General features: G+C 39.5%; 1 long non-coding RNA gene across 1 annotated transcript; it reads right to left on the bottom strand.

The window, feature by feature from the left end:
* Positions 1-3,168: 3,168 nt before the first annotated feature.
* On the bottom strand, positions 3,169-12,092 carry LOC118689915 (uncharacterized). The gene is made up of 3 exons (XR_004980715.1): positions 12,028-12,092; positions 8,209-8,272; positions 3,169-3,226 (listed from the first exon to the last, which is right to left on the bottom strand). It is a non-coding gene; the product is annotated as an uncharacterized LOC118689915 (long non-coding RNA).
* Between the last annotated feature and the right edge of the window lie 9,036 nt (positions 12,093-21,128).

Here is a 21,128-nt window from a genome sequence, read left to right on the forward strand (position 1 = left end):
CAGCTAGTGGTCTGCAGGTCTAATCTGACTCAGAAAAATGCTTTTTATGGTCCAATTCTTTCTCCCTGTGGGAGATGCAGGCCCCATGCTTCTAAAGCACATGAGTACATCCTTCTGTGCCTGGTCACCACATTTTTCTGATTTCAGTCTGCTGACAACTTTCAGTCACCTTTATTTTAAATCTGTACCTAGACCAGTGTCTCAGATGTTTTGAGGAGACAGGTGAGGGCGCTGCCAGCAAACTGGAGTTTTATTGCACAACTCATTGTGTTTAAGCTGTTTTCTTGATGAAGAGTTGTTGTGCAAAGACAAGTACCCAACAGGTTTTTTCCACACTGGGTTTCTCCTTGTTTCAGCTGTGTGTTTTGCTGCTAGAGCAAACCACCACCTTTCTTGAAAGCCTTAAAAACCCCTCCTGCCACCTCCGCTTTTTCATTCCTTTTCACTGAGTAGGCTGCCAAAACTGATTTTCTGATTATTTACTGCAACATTCTTTCCTCCATGGCCATGGGGCCTTCCCTCTCTGATCAGGCAAGCACAAGGCAAAGGACCAGGTGAACTCAAACCTGTCTCCTGAATCTTAATGCAGAGTCCTTTGAAAAACACCATGGCCAACCACACCATTTTTCTTCCTCTCTGAAAAACCTGTGAGAATCTTACACTTAAATCAGGTACTGCACAGGCTTCCTTATGTGGCTCACCACAACCCTGACCTGCACTACTCTTGTATATCTCTCTCCCTTAGGAAAACCAGAATGGTTTGTACTGAACTGTGAGAAGAGCTCAAATTTGTACAAATTCTGCCCTTACATGAAGATGCACAAGGGTCAGTTACAAGGAGAGGGCAGGGTTTAGCTTTAAGCCAAGATAAAACACCACTTTCCAGAAGAAAAGAGCTGATGAGATGCATTATTCCACATTGTAACTAATCTACTGCAGGTGCAATGGTCATCATCTTATTCTATTTCTTGATTTTACTATAAATTATGCATCTTGGACAGAATTAAAGGCCATTAACTTTCCATTGCTTTTGCAGTTGATGGAAGTTGATCCCAAGAAAATTTTGACTGGAAAAAAATCATACTTTTCAACATGAATGGCACATGTAGGAGGAATAAACAGTTTTAGATCTAAAAACCCTTCCTATAAAAAATGTGTTTGAAAAAACCAATTCACAACAAACTGCTCTCAGACAGTTCAGATTTACATCCAAAGGGGTGAGGTACAATCACACATTTAAAGTATCCAACATCTCTTAGTATAGATGTTCAGCTGTGCTTACTGATGCTGGCAATGAAATGCCACCAAGCAAAATAATAGTTTAGTGCAATTTCCTTTCCCTTAAGGAGTCCTCTTTTAAGACACTTATCTGAACACATGCTATGGTGGAGAATGTTGTGACTGAATTATTCAATCTATTTTGTGTTAGAAATTTGTACACAAAGTCTGAAAGATGGGCAATCCCCACTCTTCTGTAATTATGCTGAGTGTGAAGATCTCTGGGACACAGCCTTACAACAATGCTAGGAAAGAACAGACTCCAGAGTGACTGAATGGCCTCCAGAGTCTACAGCAGGCAACGTCTCTTCAAAATAAGCCCCACAGGTGGTGATAACCCATTACAGACAGACACCTAACTCCCAACACTAGAAAAATACAAGGGATAATGGGAAATGCTTACAATTGCTCACCATGGGTGTTTACATCAGTTAAAAGCAGATGTCTTTTCTCCAGCTAAGCTGGACTGTAGTTTTGGTGTTCTCAGGTCCGCAGCACCCATGGATATTCAAACAATATCCCTGCTTGCTATGTCCATTCCCATCTCATCTGGCTGTGAGGTGGTGAGATCTGTATCATATTTCTATGAGCTGCACAAATGCTGCTTCCAGATTCAGCTGCTGCAAAACATTTTACATGAGTCTGAACAAAGAGATTCCAGCTGGTCCAGGCTGAAGCAACATATTTGCTTCCTTCTCCCTTTCATCTCTAAGCTCACTCATGCTGAGAGTGAATATAATTGCTCTCTATAGATACATTCAGGTTAGGCACTAAAGCGAGAGAAAAGATACTTAAGCAAATGGACAATGACGACACAAGAACAAATGATTACTAATGAGCAATTAATAAATCCAGCCCATAAATTAAGGTTTCTGATTATCAAAAGACTGAAGTTCTATACCACTGTTCTTTCCACTAAAACTAAGAAGAAAATAAATAGAATTGTTTTGTGAAGCTTAGTAAATGTATAGACTATGAGATACTCTTGCTCATAGCAGCAGAGGAATGGACTTGGTAATCTACAAGATCCCTTCCACTCCTAGGCAAATAGTGAACACAAAATCTAAATCACTGCCTGGAGTTTATATTAGCCTTCTGTTCTACTTTTATTTCAAGCCCTTTGGAATCTGACTTTATTGTTCCACCAAAGTTGCTTATGCAAAATCTCTTACAGGTTCTTGTTGATGTAAGAACCAACACCTAATAATTTTTCTTTCTGATTTGCCAGATATCTACTCCTTGAGCATGAGCAACCTGATGGCTTATCTTCCTGAACTTCTGTGAAGGACTTTCTTCATCTGGCTTTTTCTCCTCTAGAAGTTTCACAAGTTCTGTTGTGATTATTTTCTCATGTCTTTTACACCTGACCTGAAAACATAGCCCTCCACAGAAATATCACAGTAAACATTCTATTCCAAATAACCTCCTTTTCTCTTCAGATTTTGCAAATGGACTGCTAGCTACCACCAAGCACAGTAAAAACTACACATGGCAAATAAGAGCCCTAAAGCCTATTTGGGGAGCTTGTTATGATGTCAACAAGGAGTTTTGCTGAATTAGGCTGAACCACCCAGACGGAATCTTCTTCCTACCTGTCACACATACTTATGATATAATTTCTGACCTAAGCTTCTCTAGGTCTTCATGCTTCAGTTCTGTTGAAACTTTAACAGTTCTCTCCTCTTACACAAAGCTAAAGGTCCTGCACTCTTTATATTATGTACTGATGGTGAGATTTTTGGTTTTTTTAGTGTTTTTGATGAGTGCAGATTTAACCTATTGCCTGTTATCCATCCATCCATCCATCCATCCATCCATCCATCCATCCATCCATCCATCCATCCATCCATCCATCCATCCATCCAAAATGCTGCTGCAGCTCTGGTGGCTTCAAGTAATCTCATTGTCCTCCTTCAAAATGCTGATGTAAACTCTTCTGAGAAACTATCTGCAAAAAAAATCAGACCAAAATTCTAAAGTTATATTTCTATTATTATTGTTTATTATGTCATCAGTAATTGATGTTTCTTTGTGCCTCTCTTACATACTTTGTAAATGGTCCAGGGCAATGACTGGCCTCTTAATCTGTATTTATACAGGAGTTAGTTCAGTGGTATTCTGGCTCTTGATAAAGCCCTGTGCTGATGCTCAGCTGTGACAACAGAGGAAATGCCACTGTTATGTCAGGAACACTGTTCTGTCTTTTGTTCCAGCTACTGCCATTCCCTGTCCAACAGTGAGTACTGTTCAGGGGCTTCTGGTCTTTCCTTTTTATACTGGACCTCTGGGACTCCTCTGCTTTGCTGACATTCCTCATAATGATTTTTTCCTCTGGAAGAACAGAACTGTCAATGCATTGGATGTAGAACTAGGATATTTTTTGTGAGGAGACCAAGGAGCTGGGTTCAGGTCATCCAAAGAACAAACTGAGTTTGTCTGGCTGTGTTGGTATGGAATGGAAAATAGAAAGGGAACCAGTGCAGTTGTGGTCTATTCCCAGGTCTTTTGTGGCCACTTTGCTGGTGAGGTCGAAATTTTTCACTCTTTCAGGAGTCCATTTCCATTTGTGTTTTGATTGCCTTTGAGATTTCAACTAAAAGCTTCTGAGGGAAGGGACAGTGACATAATGTTTTGAAATCCCCAGCACAAACTCTTTTAAGTGCTACTGTGACCTCCTGCATCACCATCTTTTTTATAGCTCTGTATAATCAGACCCTGAAAAGTGGCCAGTCAAAAACTCCTTCTTGCTAAGGGGGAAACTGTGCCTTCTTTTGGGAAAGATGGATATAGCACGGAGCTGGAAGTCAGCAGGTCCCACAATGATGGTAGGAAAGGGCAGCCACCAGCCAGCAAAGCATTAAAAGGGACAGAAGGAAGGATTTTCTTTAGTTTGGACAGAATTAACTGCAATCTGAAGTCCCCAAGTCAACTGTTACCAGGCATGGAAGAAAGGACCTGCCAGAAAAGATTTTGTAGGCAGGGAAAATGCTATAAATGATTGATTTTTATTTTAGTTCTTACCCAGCTACTTTGTGTTTCCTCTCATCAAAAGATTACCCTTCTTGTTTGTGCTCTGCACAACCTGGCTTTGTGAGTTTAAAGTCTGACAGGCTTCTCTGGGGAGCTCAATTTTGCAAAGGTCCAGAAGGCAGCTCCATCTCTAAGCTCTGGCCAAACCAGAGTCATTTCACACCTCCACAGTACAAAATCCTTGACCTAAAATTTTTATTCTTTTCCATATGGTGTAGTAAGAGGTGGAAAATATATTAAATATAACAGAGTATTGATCTTGGTAATACTGTACCCCATATACCAAAAGCACTTTAATGCCATAATGACTCCATTCATAGGGAATAAGTTCAATGAGAAAATGCAGGTGTGTGCCAACCAATTCACCAAAAGAGGTTTTCCAGTCTGCCAACAGGGTGCAGAGACTCCTTCTGAGCTCTTTCCCTTCCCCATGACAGCCCTTAGGTAAAAGTTTGCAGGAAATTCAAATACTTGTGAGCTGGCAGAGTTGCTGCCTCACATGCCCTAACAAACATAAACACTTCTGTTTCAGCACATCTGCCATTGCAATACCTCCAGCTTTTCCAGAACCAAAGGATTAACTTTATTGTGCCTTTGCTCAGCAGATCTGGTAACACAATATTGTACTTCTAAGCAGACAGATTACTCACAAGTTTCTGGATGCTACATCTTTAGAAACTCACTCTACTTAAAGATAAGTGTTGAATCTTGCAATCCCAGAAACATCCAACTGATGTAAAAAACAGTTATACCAATGGCCAGATGGATGCTATTTTTCCTCAGGTTATTTGGATATTCTATGTAATGGTTCTATTATGATTTTTTTCACTTTAATATTAAACAGATGCAGCTTGTTTGTAAAGACTGTTATGAACCACTTTTTCTTTAGATTTATAAAATAAAACAATAAAAGATGTAAGGAGTTAGAAGGGGTTTGTGTATTACTTTATCATAAAAGGGAAAGACAGACATTACATCAATATAATTACATGTGTAGTAAAGAGAAGTTTATGGACCTGTACAAAGAGCCCCATTCAGCATTTCTAGAAACCAGGTGTAATGCCACAGACATCAATTATGTTATGTTATTTTTTGTAAGGATAGATTCAAATCTAGAAAAGCCATATTCATGTATTTGTGTATGCTTGTGCAGCTGAGCACATCAGACACCCTTTATTAAATACTGAGACACTCACAGAAGCATTTTCCTGGAAATTCAAGTGCCATCTTAATTTCTGGTTATTTTTCAGGATGGCCACCATCTTGTCCCAGTCTAGGGACTAACTGTGAGAAGTGCTGAGATCTCCCAGTTTCCAGCACATCAGCTGAGAACCCTGCTGTACATTGGCCCTGCTGCCCAGTACTAGCAAGGCTCAAAGAGACTAAAAATAAACATGTGCTTGTATCAAAGGAAGCACAACGTGATTGACAACCTCCAGAGCACATTGCCTGCTCATCAGTTAGCAAGTTTCTCCCATAACTCTGCTCTCCCATTCAGCTGATCTCTTCTGTGAAGTGTTTTGTCCTTTGATCTACAGAGAATCCAAGCCTCCAAGTGACTGTGGTTCACCAAAATGTGCACTGTGACTGATTTATTTACACAGACAGGAGGCAGTCTAATTGCAAAAGCTTTGACATAAACTGTCTCTCTAAAGTAGATGTACAGTGAGAATGTCCACTCAGATTCAGGCATTCCATTCCTCACAACCAAGGGAAATAGGCCAAACTGATGAGCTATTTATGTGTTTTGTGAAGAGGTATCCTTGAAATGTGAAATATTTAATCACAAGAAGTATTGTTATTGCTGCTATTTATTTCACTTTGTCTCCAGTTACTTCATTAGAATATGAGGATTTCTTCTCAATTAGATTAAAACATCTTGCACTATAAAAGCTGAGGTTCAGATAGTGATAATTTTTTAAACATTCATTTTGTCTCAGCTGATAATTGCTATGCTGAGCTCTCATTCAAAAGCAATACTATTATTATTGTTGTGAAATTCAAACATTAAGATTTCAAACACTATTGAGTGAATGACAAAAGTACAGTCTCCAAACTGTAAAATATATTTTGACCTTAGTTCTTACAAGTACTAAGCAGCCAACATGGAATGGATCCATTCCATTTTAATGTGGAAATAATCTTAACTGAGGAATTAGCACTTAGTCTGGCTGTGAGGTAAACTGGGCTTATTTGACTGAGTTCTGAGAGTTTAAATATTCAACCTGTGAGCCTGGTAGGCACACAACTGAAATGCACTTTAGAGTCCACGTTGACAACATGCTGAGCATCCTCCCTTCCCAGGGGCTTTAAGAGGGTTGAAGCTGCTGAGTACCTCTCAGAAGTCTGTGCTGCATTCCAGAATTGTGTCCATAGGATCACTGGACTGTGTGTGTGGGTAGAGCTTACTTTGCCATGCCATCACTGACTAGTTCTAACAGTGTCTGGCTTGAACTTCTAAGTCTTAGAATAAAAGGAGGTTCAGAATTCAGGTGATGCCATATGACTTTTAGAACCATACCATAGGCCCTTGCTGCTTTTACAGAACAGAGTGTCTCTTTCTCCAGGTCTCCAAGACAACTTGAAATTTATTTGTCAGTTGTCTCTCTGCCCTGACAAAATATTTCCCTGTCCCAAAAACCTAATTTACCAGTTCTGGATGCAGACACTTCATTGACTCAGTAGGGATTGGTAATTACAGATAAATCTAAATTAATTGAAGATACAATTCAAGCTGAGCAGTCCAGATCTGAGCTGTTCTAGACCAACCTCAACATTAACACCTCTATTATGAGCTTGTAGGCAGTTCATCATTTGCACCTGTGTGACCATATGTAATTTAGTTTGACAGGAGTTTGCCTCAGGCAGTATGGCAAAACCCCAGTAACACATATACAGAACAGAAACTAGTCAAGATGACTCTGAGCTTCACAATTCCCCAATGGCATGGTTTTGGGTAGGAGACCAAAGTGGGCTTTGTGGATGTCACCCTGTCATCCTGGAGTCACTATACAGTGTGTTACTGTCTGCAAAGTGATCCCCTCCTCTCCTGCCAGGGGGCCACTGGATGTACCTGCTTCACTCTCTGCAAGGATGAATGAGGCAAAGAACACCCAGTCTGGTGCAATGTGGGAGATGTGGGTTGGGCTACAACTCCTGCTCTTTCAAAGACCAGCTGTGAGCTTAAGTAAGAGGCACAGCCCACCAAGGCTCAACTTGCAGCATGGGAATAACAGCCCTTTCTGCCAGGAGCTGGGGAACGTGACCACACACACAGGGTGATGTCTGGAGACATGTTCATGGTGTGAGCATCAACCCCTAAAGTCAAGGTGTGAGTGGGGTGGTGCCTGCAGGAGCAAGGTCCCCGTGCACTCTGGGGAGAGGTTTTATCCTTGTTCTATCAGAATAGACCAGCCAACCTCGGATAAGTGCACTCTCAACATCAAAGGGTATTTAAGGTTAATTAAGATCAAGTCAGGCCATCTGCCTGGCTCCATGACAAATCCTCTCCCTCCACTGTGCAAGGTCCTGTACATTTCCATAGCAGGTATCCCATTCTCTAAGCTGGTTGATCATTACAGACTTTGATGAGGCAGGCTCTGTGAATACTGCAGAGAGATGTTCTCAACTGTTCTAAAAGCTGCCAAGCACTTCATTTTACTTCAGTGTTTCATTACCTTGCACTTCTCCTATGGCTATATTTGGCAGAGCTTTTCTACTGATTCTCCAGACCAGTTGTCCTCTCTCTTTGGCAAAATTATTAGTCAGGACTACAGACCCAGTTCTGCATTAATTTTTCAGCTCAGCATATATTAATAATAAATACCTTCTATTCGAATAGCATTTATCCAAAATCAAGATGGAAAGCTAACATGCCCAGCTGGGAGCACAGCAACTTACCATTAGTTTTATGAAAGTACCCAGTAGAGATCTGAATCTATTTTGTACAGTTGGGTTCTTCCTCCTGGGGAAAAAATAAAATTCAAGATCAATCTTTGTGCCAGAAAATGTGGAGAATGAAAACAGATGTGAGCATTGGCTTTTCTGGCCTTAGCTTAGGGAAAGTGCTTCAAGAAACAGAGCTCTGCAAAGAAAAATCAAAATTATAATAAACTCTTGTTGAAAAAAAAAAATCCTGTTCATCTGATTCATAGTTTTGATGATTAAAATCCCATCTTTCCTCTACTATCCTGAACTCCAAACAGTTTCAGGCTAAGGTACTAGGTTTTTCCATAACACAACAATAAAAGCAGAATCTGTAGTGATAACCAAGACCAAAGGTAGCCCCCGCAGAGTGCTCACAGAAGCAAAATAAAAACCAAAACTGCTGCAGATAACAAACAAATACCAAAACAGCCAAAATCTAATGCTGCTGTGAAATCTCTACCTGCTGAAAAGCAGCTGCTTTAGGTACTTCTGTGGCCTCTTTACTACAATATCTTGAAACTTCACACCTAAATGATCACATTCTCAGAGAGACACTATTTATCTCTAAGGGAGTTGAAGCAAACACAAGGATTAAAGGCTTTTTTTCACCAAGGTATTCAGATACTTATATCCTTATTGTTTTCAAAGGGAAGGTAGGAGCCTGAATATCATCAGATTTTCTAGGTCTTTGTGACTCTCAGGAGGCCACAGAGCAATGACGTGGCAGAACAGGAAACAATTTCAGCTGGAAATTTTATCCAAATTTATTTTTACCTCTGGTCTTCCAACCACTGGTTAACACCCAACCAACTAGATCATCTTTGTGTTTCACATCATCCTTATTTCCTAATCCTGCTGTACCTCTCCACTCAGCTACAAATACACAATGGTGCCACAGCAAAAATACTCTTTTTATCTCTTTACAAGGTACAGACCTGCCATATAAATGCTGTCACACACATGTGGCTCCATAAAAGAGCTCAACATAAATTGTTGAGTCTGTTCATCAGTTTTTATTTTGACCAAAGGGCTTGTTGGACACAGCAATTGGTAAGAACACAAGGCACAATGATTTGTATTAGAGAAAGCAGTTGCCACCCTGTAGCATTTTAAAGGTTTAAAACTGAGAAATGAATTTGCCTTAACTTTTGTGCCATGATATCACTTGGGACAAATACTCATAGTGTATCTCCAACTCACTGTTTAATCTGTTTGTATTCCAGAGTGTTTCTTGGTTTTATTCTGTATAACATAAAAATAAAGAGATTTATACAGCCAACATTTAAGTGATGGTAATAACTATTACAGCAGTAAACTAGTATGTCTAATAATAAGTTGAATTAATGTATAGTTTGCTTACAGTTTTGAAATGTCATAATCTCACATGTTTAACTTTCAGATGGACAAGAAGGCAGAGTGTTTATATTAACTGTCCTTTTTTAACATGCTGTTCTTGTAAGTTTACCAGCAGAACAATGAATTTTAAAAATTTTCTTCTTATTTCTGTTGGCCAGGGTCTTCCAAGCATCTATGGATCCCAGGATGAAAACTATTAACTTACATGCTTAAAATTAAGCAGCGTTTGGAGGTTTGTTGAATCAGCAAATACAAGCTTACATTAGTTATTTGATGAAATTAATATTATTTTTTTAATAACTTAAATGAGTGTAAATTGGTCATAATGGTAAACTTGGCTTTGTTTCTTAGCACTCTTTGCTTGGGTAATGTGTACTTGGTGACTATTACCATTTTGCCACACTACTAATGTGCACTAATCATGTTTTTTCTTGTTGTAAGTGAATAGCTGGGATGTTGCACAGAACTGTTTGATCAGTATAGCATGATTTAAGAGAATGGTTATGCCTTTATTTGTCTCATAATCCTACTTAACATCTGTATGAATCATTACAGTAAGATGTGTGTTAATAACAGCTTCCACATACATATTTATATATACAAAATTAAAATATTAGCTGGCTTTTTTTCAGTAGATTTAAAGTGCCACTGTACTTTTCCACTGAAGAAAAATACTGAAAATGTTTCACTTATCATATTTGTTTTTTCCCCCCATTGACTTGTGTGTCACTTCATGAGTGATATCAAGCTATCTTGCATGATTTGAAAATCATGAGCCTTTTGCTTTTCAAATCCTCACGTGAGAGAAAAGCCACTTTTGTAAGTTCCCTGACAATATCCATAAGGGAATCTCTTGGGAATAGAAAGGCATCTTGAAAACAGACAACACCAATCCCATTTCAAATCCCATGAGGTAAGAGACCAAGCTGGTTCTCTGCACACTTCATGTGGGTCTGGACTGTCTGCCAGCAGATTTCCTGCACTACAGTAATGCCCCCTTCATAAATGGTGGGCACTGGAGGAGGGAGATCACCATATCTTAACAGAACATTGCACAGATCCTTCCAAGTGAGCTTCTGTGGTCTTCTCTTGCCTTCAACACCTCCCTATCTTTGCTCTTCCATACATTCCCCAGATAAAATCTGTGTTGATTTAACTGTTCCATCCTTATGACTTGATGAAATGCTAACATTTTGTTTTGTAACAAGTCAGTCAGAACTTGATTTGTCAGGCTTTGCATAGAAAGAGGCACTAAACCCCCATATCTTCCTTCCCCCCTACATGTCATGGGCTACTAACTCTTAAGTAGCTAGAGTACCTCTAGTACCTCTACTCAAACTGTAGTACCTTGTCTTCACTTGGTGCCAGTTTTTGTAGCCTCTTTTCTTGCTTTTTGCCACTATGGATTGCAAAGATTGGCACTTCTCAGCGGACCACACAGGAATTATACACTACTACACAACCCTGCTACTCCACATTGTAAACACTTCTCTCCATCATCTCAGTTACCTTCTCACTTTTTTATTTGGCTGTAATGTGCCAATCTTGAGTTCCAAAGTGTTAGAGAATTAATTGCAACCTTGATTATGAAGGTGCAAAAAGGAGAGAAGAGTCATGGCTGAAAAGGAAGAGGCTTATAATTTAAGGGTGTGGGCCTTGCACAAGGTGCAAACAGCTGTGTACCTTGTCTGTGACCTGCCTGCTGGGCCTATAAAAATCTCACCTCAACCGTAACACAGGTCCCACACACGAGTTCTAGTCAAGAACTCATAGCAGGTAAATGTAGGTAGCAGGAAAATGTCACTCTAAGTCCTGGAGTGCCCTGCTTGGAGGAAAGAGCATGCTCCCCCAAAGTCCTCTGGAAATCCATCATTCCCCTCCTGAAACTCATGCAGTCACTTGCCCGGTGCCCCTCCCACCCTGACCCTGACACAGACCTACTTAAAACAGAGGCCATGTTTTTAAAGATCTCAGTTCCTAGTTAAGTCCATATGCTTCAGGCCAAATTCCTGATCATAGAAATTAAAGGAATTTTATCCATTCATTTATGTGGGGCAAGATTATATATTCTAATTTCATATATTTAATATTCGACTCTTTCAAAACTTGTGGCATTTCACCTGCCACTGGAGTTTACTTTGCAAATCATGTCCACTACTGACAGCAGAGACTGAAATTTTTGATAGTTACAGCAGAAACCATACTTTTCATACTAACTGTATTAGAACAAATTGGTGCATAGCCAATAGGAACAACTAACTGAAAATTACAGCCTGTATTTGCATAGTACAAAACTTTTCATCCACCCAAAGAAGCTTTGAGAAAGATATAGTTCATAATCAATGGAATTAGCCAAAAAATATGTCCATGAAAAATTATTTAAAAAATTATACCCCCTTGTAAAAGCAATTTATTTTAATTCTCTTACCTACTTACCAAATTTGAAATATTTCAAAACAGGTCAGAGAAAGCTATTAACAAATCCAACTTCTACTGCATTTCCTTTTCTGAGAAAAAAAAAAGGAAAAAAGAAAAGAAAAAGGTTTAAAAGAGTAGCACCATAAAACACAATTTAGTTCACATTTCAAAATGCAAGCTCAGACTTTCAGTAATTTCTTCTCTTGTGTACAAAGTGTGTATAAAATACTCCTGTAACATGAAGTTCACTGCTGTTCCCTGCACACATATAATAAGCAAGTGCATTGGGGTAAACCTGCCTCTGCATCATTAAGTGGTTGGTAATACTGCTGATTATATTCATTATTAAAAATTCATTGTAGAGTTTGCAAGTGAAATACCTTAGTCTTCTCAGCCTGAACCTGATCTCAGCTGTATCTCAGATGAATCCCACCCACTCTAATGGAGCAGAGCCAAAAAATATTCTACTGTAATGACTTATAAAAATCAGCCTCTCTTAATTTCCAAGCACATTAAAAAAGAGATCCAGCTGTGCATCCAATGATAAAGATTTTCTCCCTCATAACAGAAGGATAATAATTTCAAGGTCTTGCAAACATCTTAGAATAATTGATCAAGCCCATAACTTATGTACAAGACTCATTTTCACAACAAATGTTACCGTAAAATTGTATAAGACACTAAAGATAGTTTCATTACAGTATAGAGTTTACTTACATGAAATCATCTAGAAAGGTCAATTTAGATCCACAAAGTAGGTGATATCTATACTCTGGGATGAGGTCATTCCTGAAATTACCTGCTTTTCCAGAGAAACACTGCATATACTGGTCAGATTTCTCAAGTTTTCAAACACACCCATCTCAGTTCCATTATTATTTTCAGTTCAGCCCAGCTGAACGTAACAGTTTGCCTCCTCTTAATGATGCACTGAGTGAAAAACAACATACATCAGCCTTTCAATCACAGGAATACTGTCATTCTCTAAATTTTACTAATTTTAATAGGACTTTAAAATAATTTTAATCTAAATATAACCTTTAGAATAATTTTAGTTAATTTTTTTTCTGCTTCATCAAGGCAGTATTTATAACGAAGTGAACCGAGTCAAAACTAAATTATTTTCTCAGGTATGTGTAGAGTATCACTTATTAAATCCTCTGCCTGCAAAGCCATTGAATTGTTCACATATCTCAGCCAAATCAGTTTAGTTTGTCTTAACATGATTTAAAAAATTATTTATTTTAACAAATATTGCCATATTTTGAGATATAAATTCAAAGTAGTAGAAAATAAGTTTAGAGCTTTTCCACTTCCTTGATGAGTAGGTGATTGTTTCCTGGTACATCCTGTTCCTTCCATAGTCTGCCAATCCAGATTTGTTACTTGCATTAGTTTCCTCTCAGCAGAAGATACTGTTTTCCAACAAACTAAATGAAAACTCCTTTCTGTGCATTGACATGGGAAGCAATTGCTAAAAGAAGATCTTTCTTGTTTTTTCTCACACTGCCCCAGGGCTGGGCAGATGACAGTTGTGATCTTTCTCATTTACTGATTATAGAACCTGAGAAGAAAAGAGAAAAACCTTCTAATGAGGTGAAATCACAATCCCTTCTTGAGCTACTGGGTAATTCACCTCACATGGCTAATGCAGTTAGATATGTATGTTTTTTTTCCTTTAGGATGGGAATTCAAAATAGAACTGCAAGGTGATTACATGATTTGAAAAAAGTTTCTAAGTAGTATTTACAGGATATCCTTGCTGTGTAACAAACATTCATCCAGAAGTGCCATAGGGAATATACAAATATGCAGATTACAAACGGACAGACATGCAAATTGGAGATAATCATTAAATCAGTAAAAAATATCACTTAGGAAAAGAGTATCAAATGAAGAGAACAGTATAAAAAATGGTAAAAAACAAACAGAAAAGAAAAATGTCTGCCTTTTTAGGAGGAAGAGACAGAAAATAAGACTAATTAAAATGTTGGTAAGATGAGAACAGGGCCAAGAAAACAGAGACATGAAAAAAGAGTAAATACTTCAAGTATATCTCAGTTAGCTACCAAATGAAAGCAGTCAGGAAGCCACAATGATGGTCACAAAGAAGGAAAGATATCAAGAGGGAATCAGAAAAGATGGACATCAGCGGATATTGTTTTCTTTGAAGAGGATAGCAAAATCCTCCTTGGAGATCAAAGGAAGTGCAAAGGAAGTGAACGGATTTATTGACCAAGTGCCATCCTTAGCTCACATACTCCCTTGTCTAACTAGAAAATAACTGAAATTCTTGGTCTTACATAATATCTCAGATAAGTACAAGCAGACTGTCAGCTCAGAGGAGCCAGCAGACAGCAAGAATATCTAACGATTTCTTAAAACTCCTATAAAACAGGAAAAGAAACTTCCGAGGATGCCAAAGAAGGTCATGTTACACTCATTTTGGAAAACAATTACATAAATGTTACTTGAGAAGAACTTTTACATTGGAGCAAAGTTGAAAATATGAAGTTTAACTTTTTTATAAGGTTAAGTTTGAGCCCTTCTGTGCTACCTTTACTGACATTTGAAATTAAACAAGAGATTTCACTGTTGTAACAGTTCTGCCTGGAATTTTAGTGAAACCATAATCTCTTCTTATTAATTTTCACACAGTTTATCACAACATCATAAATGACTTCAACAAACAAATTATACCTGAAAAAAGTTGTTTGCATTTCAAAAGTCTGTAGTACATTTAGAAAGTTCCTTAACTGAGAAGTTATTACCAGCCTATATTGCAACAGCAACATGAATGTGTTTTCTTCATTAAAACCTTTCTGCAGTACAGAAAAAATATGGAATATACAATCTAAAGGCCATAGGGGATGTGTCACTATGCAAATCTATGTACAAGTGTGGTTTCTGCAGGGGTTATATCTGTAACTGTGTTATCTGTGCTACACTTACACCCAGCCCCAGTAAGACGGAGGATTTATCACGCTGAACATCATAAACAGAAAATGCCAAGGTAGGGTTTCTGCCCCACAGGGCTCAGCCCCTGGGTAACTCAAGAGGGAAAAGGTACTGAGAACAAGGAATGAGTTGAAATTTTCAAGGCCCAGCTGTGAATCAGATTCTCCAGGAAGGCAGTGGGCATGTGGCAACTTTGGTGTCATTTCCCAGGGGGGTATGGGAAATCTAGGCTGATGAAAATATAGAAGAAAGATTTCTCAGTGTTTGCCACACCAGTATTCTTTCCTCACAGAGCTTTCCTTTAGAAATGTCTTTCATCTGTTTCCCTCTTTTCCTTGCTCAGGTGCCTCCTTTTGCTTTCCTTCTCTTGTACTCTCTGCCACTTGCTCCTGGGACAGGGAAGCAGGAGAGAGAGAGATTTGGATTGGGATTCTCTTCTTGGTGAGAGCTCATCCCTAGTGAGACAGACTTGGGCAAAGTACCAAGCTCCTATTCACAAAAACATCTCTTTGGACAATTGTACATCTAATTTGCCATTTGCACGGGCAACTTATTCCCTCATAACTAGGACAATTATTTGTGTGAGTAGTTACTCCATTATGGGAATGAAAATCAACATTGCACTGATTTGTTTATTTAGTTTCCCTAAAAAAATTGGTTTCAGCTTTCATATACATTCATGACACTTGTCTTACATTGCCAACCATCAGTAAAGTTAGTGATTGTCATTAGCAAAAGAATCAAACATTGACTGACAGTAAAAGCCAGTAAAATATTCACTTGTCAGTAAAAATGGCAAGATAATTTAGAACTTTTCATTGCTTTGGCATAAGTTCCTGGACTATCTGAGTACTTTTAATATCAAAGGGCTTTATTTATCATTGTTGAAATGATGTGTTCTAGAAAAATTGACACATATGACCATAAACAGAAATAGTAGGAATCCCAAATTGCCTTGAAAAATCGACTCCAAATTGCACAAGTTAAATGAAAATTTGAAATCTAGATATGAGTGAGAAGACAAAATGCAATTGGAACAAGTTTCCCCAAGAAGTTGTGGATGCCCCATCCATGGAACAGTTCAAGGCCAGGATGGACAGAGCTCTGAGCAACCTGGTCTAAAGGAAGTTGTCTCTACCCATGGCAGGGGGATGAAAATCAATGGCCTTTAAGATCTTTCCAATCCAAGCCATTCTATGATTCTATGTGTTTGAAAAATTGTTTAAATTGAGTAAATATTTTGAAAGTGTATTTTCCCCCTCCCCACTGAGGATAATTTTCAAAATCAAATAATTTAGAAACCTCTGTCCTAAGTGCTTTGTGAAAGTACTCTCTAATAAAGTGTGGGTTACACAGGCCTGGACACAGTGGTGGTTGCTTCTAGGTATCAATACCTGTATTCCCTGTGACCACCACATGAATTAACAAGGCAAAGTTCAGTTTCAACACCACTGCTTGACTCATTACCACAGCCCTCCTAGTAAGTGAGGTGCTTCACAGGGGACCTGCAAAACAGCTGCCCTCTGGGTGTCTTGTTTTGGCGGCCTTTTCCATCTGTTTTACCTGTCTCCCTTTCTGAATAATTTATTTCACCATCTCCCTAAGTAGAGCACCTGGCCTAGGGCTAACTCTTTCACCTAAATTATTCAGAGCTGAAAACTCTTTGGATTATACTCAGATAATGTAATGACTTAACAGGACAAAACCCTTAACTTTGAAGCAACTGTGAATGTTTCTAGGCTCTGGACTGTGTTAGCAGTTTGAAAGGTTGGCTGTGTAAACTATGTACAAAAGAACCACAGAAATCCTTCCTCCTCAAACATCTTCAAAGCCTCTTTCAGCAGCTAAAACTTTCCAAAGCAGGGTTCTTTTACCTTGATGCCTCTCTGCCACATCTCAGTCCTGCGGGAAGCCAGAGGATGCCTCCATGTGTGTGCACTGCAGCTGGCTTGTCCCTGGTCTTTATGCAGGAAAAGACACTGAAAATTGGCTGCAGGGTTGGGCTTTGTGCACGTCTGTTCTCTTCACAAGCAGGTTTTTGTTCAGAAACACCAAAACCCACCCCTGTGCAGCGCTCCCATCCATGGTCTGTACTTCACTATCTTTATCTCATGAACTCTGCAGTTAAAATAATTCCTCCCTGCCTCTGTTCCTAATAGCAAGGACAGCTGCCACACTGCAGCAGAAAGGGGCTGTACAAGGTTCTTGCCTTGGATGCCACAAACCAGCTGCTCTCAGACTGAAAGCTCACTGGAAATTTTGGGTGCGACTCTGGCTATCCCTGTCTGTATTGACTATGACTGAGAGAAAGTTTCAGCTTGCTTTTAAACATTTGTTCCATTTGTTTTCCCACAATGTTTCCACTGTTTTTAGCCTTTTAATTATGCTCAAAAAGCCTATGATCAGCAGTTTTCTCATTACTTTTGGAAATCTTGTATTGATTGTTTGGAAGACAATCAATACCAGGAGGTGATCTCCTGTCTTACAAGATACTTACTTCAGAAAGTGTCTTTATTTCTGAAAGAAGTTTTACTTTAAAAAGTCATGGTATCAAGGGCATAATTTGAGATACCAAATCAAGAGATATCTTAAAGCCTTTCCCACTTCAGATTAATAGGGAATGATAATTTGTCCTTGGTGAGAAAAGGAATGAACAGAATATTCATAAATGAAGGAACAGTTTTTGAGGATAATGGCCTTGCAGTAAAATATTTAAAAAGTTAATTAGTGCAATTTCTATCTGGGTTACTCTGGGTTTACCTCAGTATCACAAAGACAGGCATGGGGAAAAAAAAGAATTATTAAAATGAAAGTTTTGGAAAATCAGCGCATTGTCACTTCTACAGTCAAGAAATTCCAAATACTTTTCACATTAATTTACAGGAACTAGCACAGATGCTGTTGAACAAATAAAAAGATCATACAGTAATCTTTATCATATCCTACCCAATGCTAAAATGATTTTCAGTTGGATTTTTGTCTGCATAAGTACCAAAGAATTTGGCATGTTTTGCAGCAACTAGCATTGTCTGTTTACTGTAGGGATGTGCATAATGCCCATCACTGTAGTTCTTATAGGCACTATACGAACTGTTTAATTTTCCTCTGAGAAGTTTATCAAGTATCAGGTATTTGCTTTTTGCTCCAGCTTGGGAAATCAGGGTCATGGATTTCAAACGAAGTGCTTTGTACTCTCCAAGGGCAGTGAGAAAACACAATAGTACAGACAAAATCTAATCAAAGTATTTTGGCTTTTTGCCTCCTTTTTATTTTACAATGGGAAAAAAAATTCAAGGTGCGACTCGAATCCCTTCAGGAGTTCCCTTCCTGTGCGCGCTGGCTCTCGCCAGAAACGCGAGACTGACACAAAGATAAAATGTGCTGCCAGCTCCTCCTGGCCATTCAAAGACCCTCCCTCAGGTATCAGGTGCCTTCCCTGAGCTTTGAGGTCAACCAGACACCTCCCTCGAGGCTTACCTGGGCTGAAGGATACATCTACCCAAAAATCCGCTCAGGTAGAGCAGCTGTTATCTGAGCTAGGATCAAAGTCCCCCTCTGCACTCCAGAAAAAACATCTTCCAAGCTGGTCTTCTTTCTCCATGATTCAAATGAATGTTGAATGAGTCTCTGGGGACAACAGTTGTTGTGCTGAGGAGCGAGCTGTCAGAAATACTTTATCGTGAAAGTTCAGCTCCTTTCAGGGCCTTTTATTATTAATAGTCATCGCTGCAGGGGAGCATTAAACACAGACCCTATTTACTATACAAATTGATATATTATAAACCACAAAAGCCATCCTGGTGCTTTGCTACTTCACCTTCCTTTTCAGCATGCTAGCATGAGGGAATCTTTAACCTTTGTGTGGCTAGAATACAGACAGTGAATTTTGGTTTAGCAAGGCCAGGCTGGATTGCTCAGAGCAGCTGATTTTTTGAGGATCACTGTCTTGAGGAGTGGGTAGAGAACAGTGACATCTGTACTATATGAAAGGCAAGACATTTTGCTGCATAGTGACACTGAGTTCATCAATACAAATAGTCAAAGGCATTTATGCCCCTGGAAAGGCCACAGGATGTTCCCCACAGGAGCTTATGTTCTTGTACCAGATTTTAAGCAGCTCCTGCAGCTTTCTGCTGCCTGCTAGGGCATTGCACCTGAAACAAAAGATGGGTATATTATCTGTAGGTGGGCAACAGGCTGATTTCTTCTGCAGTAGCATGTGATAGAGGTGAGGGAATAGCTGCTCTGTGGCATAAGAAAACATGGCAAGATGAGTCCCAGCCTGATTCCAGCCCATCGTGGGTGTGGTACCATAGGCAGAAGAGACTTTGCTAGGTCAGTTTGCAGTGCAATATTGGATTTCTAGGCAGAAAACTCAGAGACAAACCACACAAAGAGCAATAGAAATGAAACCCAGCAGGTTGGTGACAGCCCAGAGGCAGGACAAGTAACAAAAAATACCACATTAAAAAAATACATTCTATTGCACTTAGTAGCAGACAGACCCTTGGCTTTGCACATTTTGTCCCCTGCACTTTGGAATCAATTTTAAAATACCTCCCCAGCTTCTCAAAAAAGACAGTGCTCTCCCACTGGCCACTGAGAACAGGCACATGCTGCAGGGGCAGGGTGGTGGATGTCACAAAGACACCACTTGGCAAGGGGGATTCATGGTCCTGCAAGTGGCACCTGAGCAAGCTGCAGCCATGAAGCATCAACTCAGGCATCCATAGTGTCACCACACACTGAGACAGCAGGGGTGACAGCCTGTGCCAGTGTGCTGAGCCAGCAAGTCACAAAGCACCTCCTCAGCAAGAGGTGATTCCAGAAAGTCACAAGAGTGAGTGACTCTGGAATTTTAAAAGAGCTAAAAGCAGTTCTAGGGAGCAGTTTAAGTGCAATGCACCATGCTAAAGAGGCAGCGCGGTATGGCTGACATAGTGTGGCCTCTGTGACATGTCTCAAAGGCCTCACAGCCCAGGGAGAGTCCGTGGGAACAAGCTCTAAACTCAGATTCACAGTTATTGTAAGTGGATAGCACCAGAAGAGACTCAGGGATGTGATGCCTCTGTTGCTCCTGCACTCCCTAGAGTGGCGTCCCTGGAACAGGTTTGAGGCACAGCCCCAGGGAGGGTGGACAGGGATCCGTGGAGCAGCTGCTCTGTGTGGAAAGGGCGTTGTTCTCTGAGGCTGTTGATCTGGTCTCTCATGAATATTGTATTAGGTGAGAAGAGCCAGACAGCAAGGGGGTGGAAACCGCTGCTTTTTAAAGTACAGAACATGTGCTCAAAAAGAGTGTTCAGAAGTGCTTCTTCCAGCCTACAGTATGCTAAAGATTGGTGCTTGGTACATTTCAAGGATGAGAAAAAATATCACACCACTCAAGTGTAGCTGTGACTTTTTTCAGTTGAAGATGTTCTGATATCCAAAAATGTTGTGTGTGCTTCTGACAAAAGTCCTTAATAACAACAGAAACTTGAGCCTTTTCTTAGATAGAAAGCATACTGAGCCTTTTCTTTTGACAATAAGAAAGCCCCAAAAAACAGTCCTGTAATTTTGTAACCAGACTTGGACAAACTTCTGAGAAGGACCACACACCAGATTAGATTATTTAGATTTGTTGTGAGAATAGTTGACATGTGTTCCCTTCCCTTTCACTGTCCAATCTTTGTTGTGAAAGTGGACTCATGTTGTGCCAGTTGAGATTAATATTATAACATGAAAGGGCTAGGTTTGTATCATTTTCCATTCTTGTTACAGTCACTGATGTGGGAATAGAGTTATATTCAACCTGAGCCACTTTGTGTTTTATGGCCAGGATTAACAGCACACAAACACTTCACAGTCTTAGGTGGGTTGAGCACCTGCACATTGGCGTCAAATACTAAGTGCCAAAGTATCTAAGACTTTCTTTCATGCTATGAAATATCCTTCAGATTACTCTAGATCTTGTCATGTTCTTGATCCTGACACCTCTTTTGCTCTTTCCTTAACAGGGCATGGCTCATGACTTGTTGCTCTGCCAAAAATTCCCCTGAGAATATTGTGCTCCTTCATTCAAGCCTATATTCCACTCAACATATTCCTATTTCCATCATTGTCACCGGATATAGAATTTGAAATTTCACTACTCTGTTCACTGGGCACACAACCTTATTAAC

This window comes from Molothrus ater, chromosome 10, assembly GCF_012460135.2.
Source record: "Molothrus ater isolate BHLD 08-10-18 breed brown headed cowbird chromosome 10, BPBGC_Mater_1.1, whole genome shotgun sequence".
In the NCBI taxonomy this organism is placed as follows: domain Eukaryota; kingdom Metazoa; phylum Chordata; class Aves; order Passeriformes; family Icteridae; genus Molothrus; species Molothrus ater.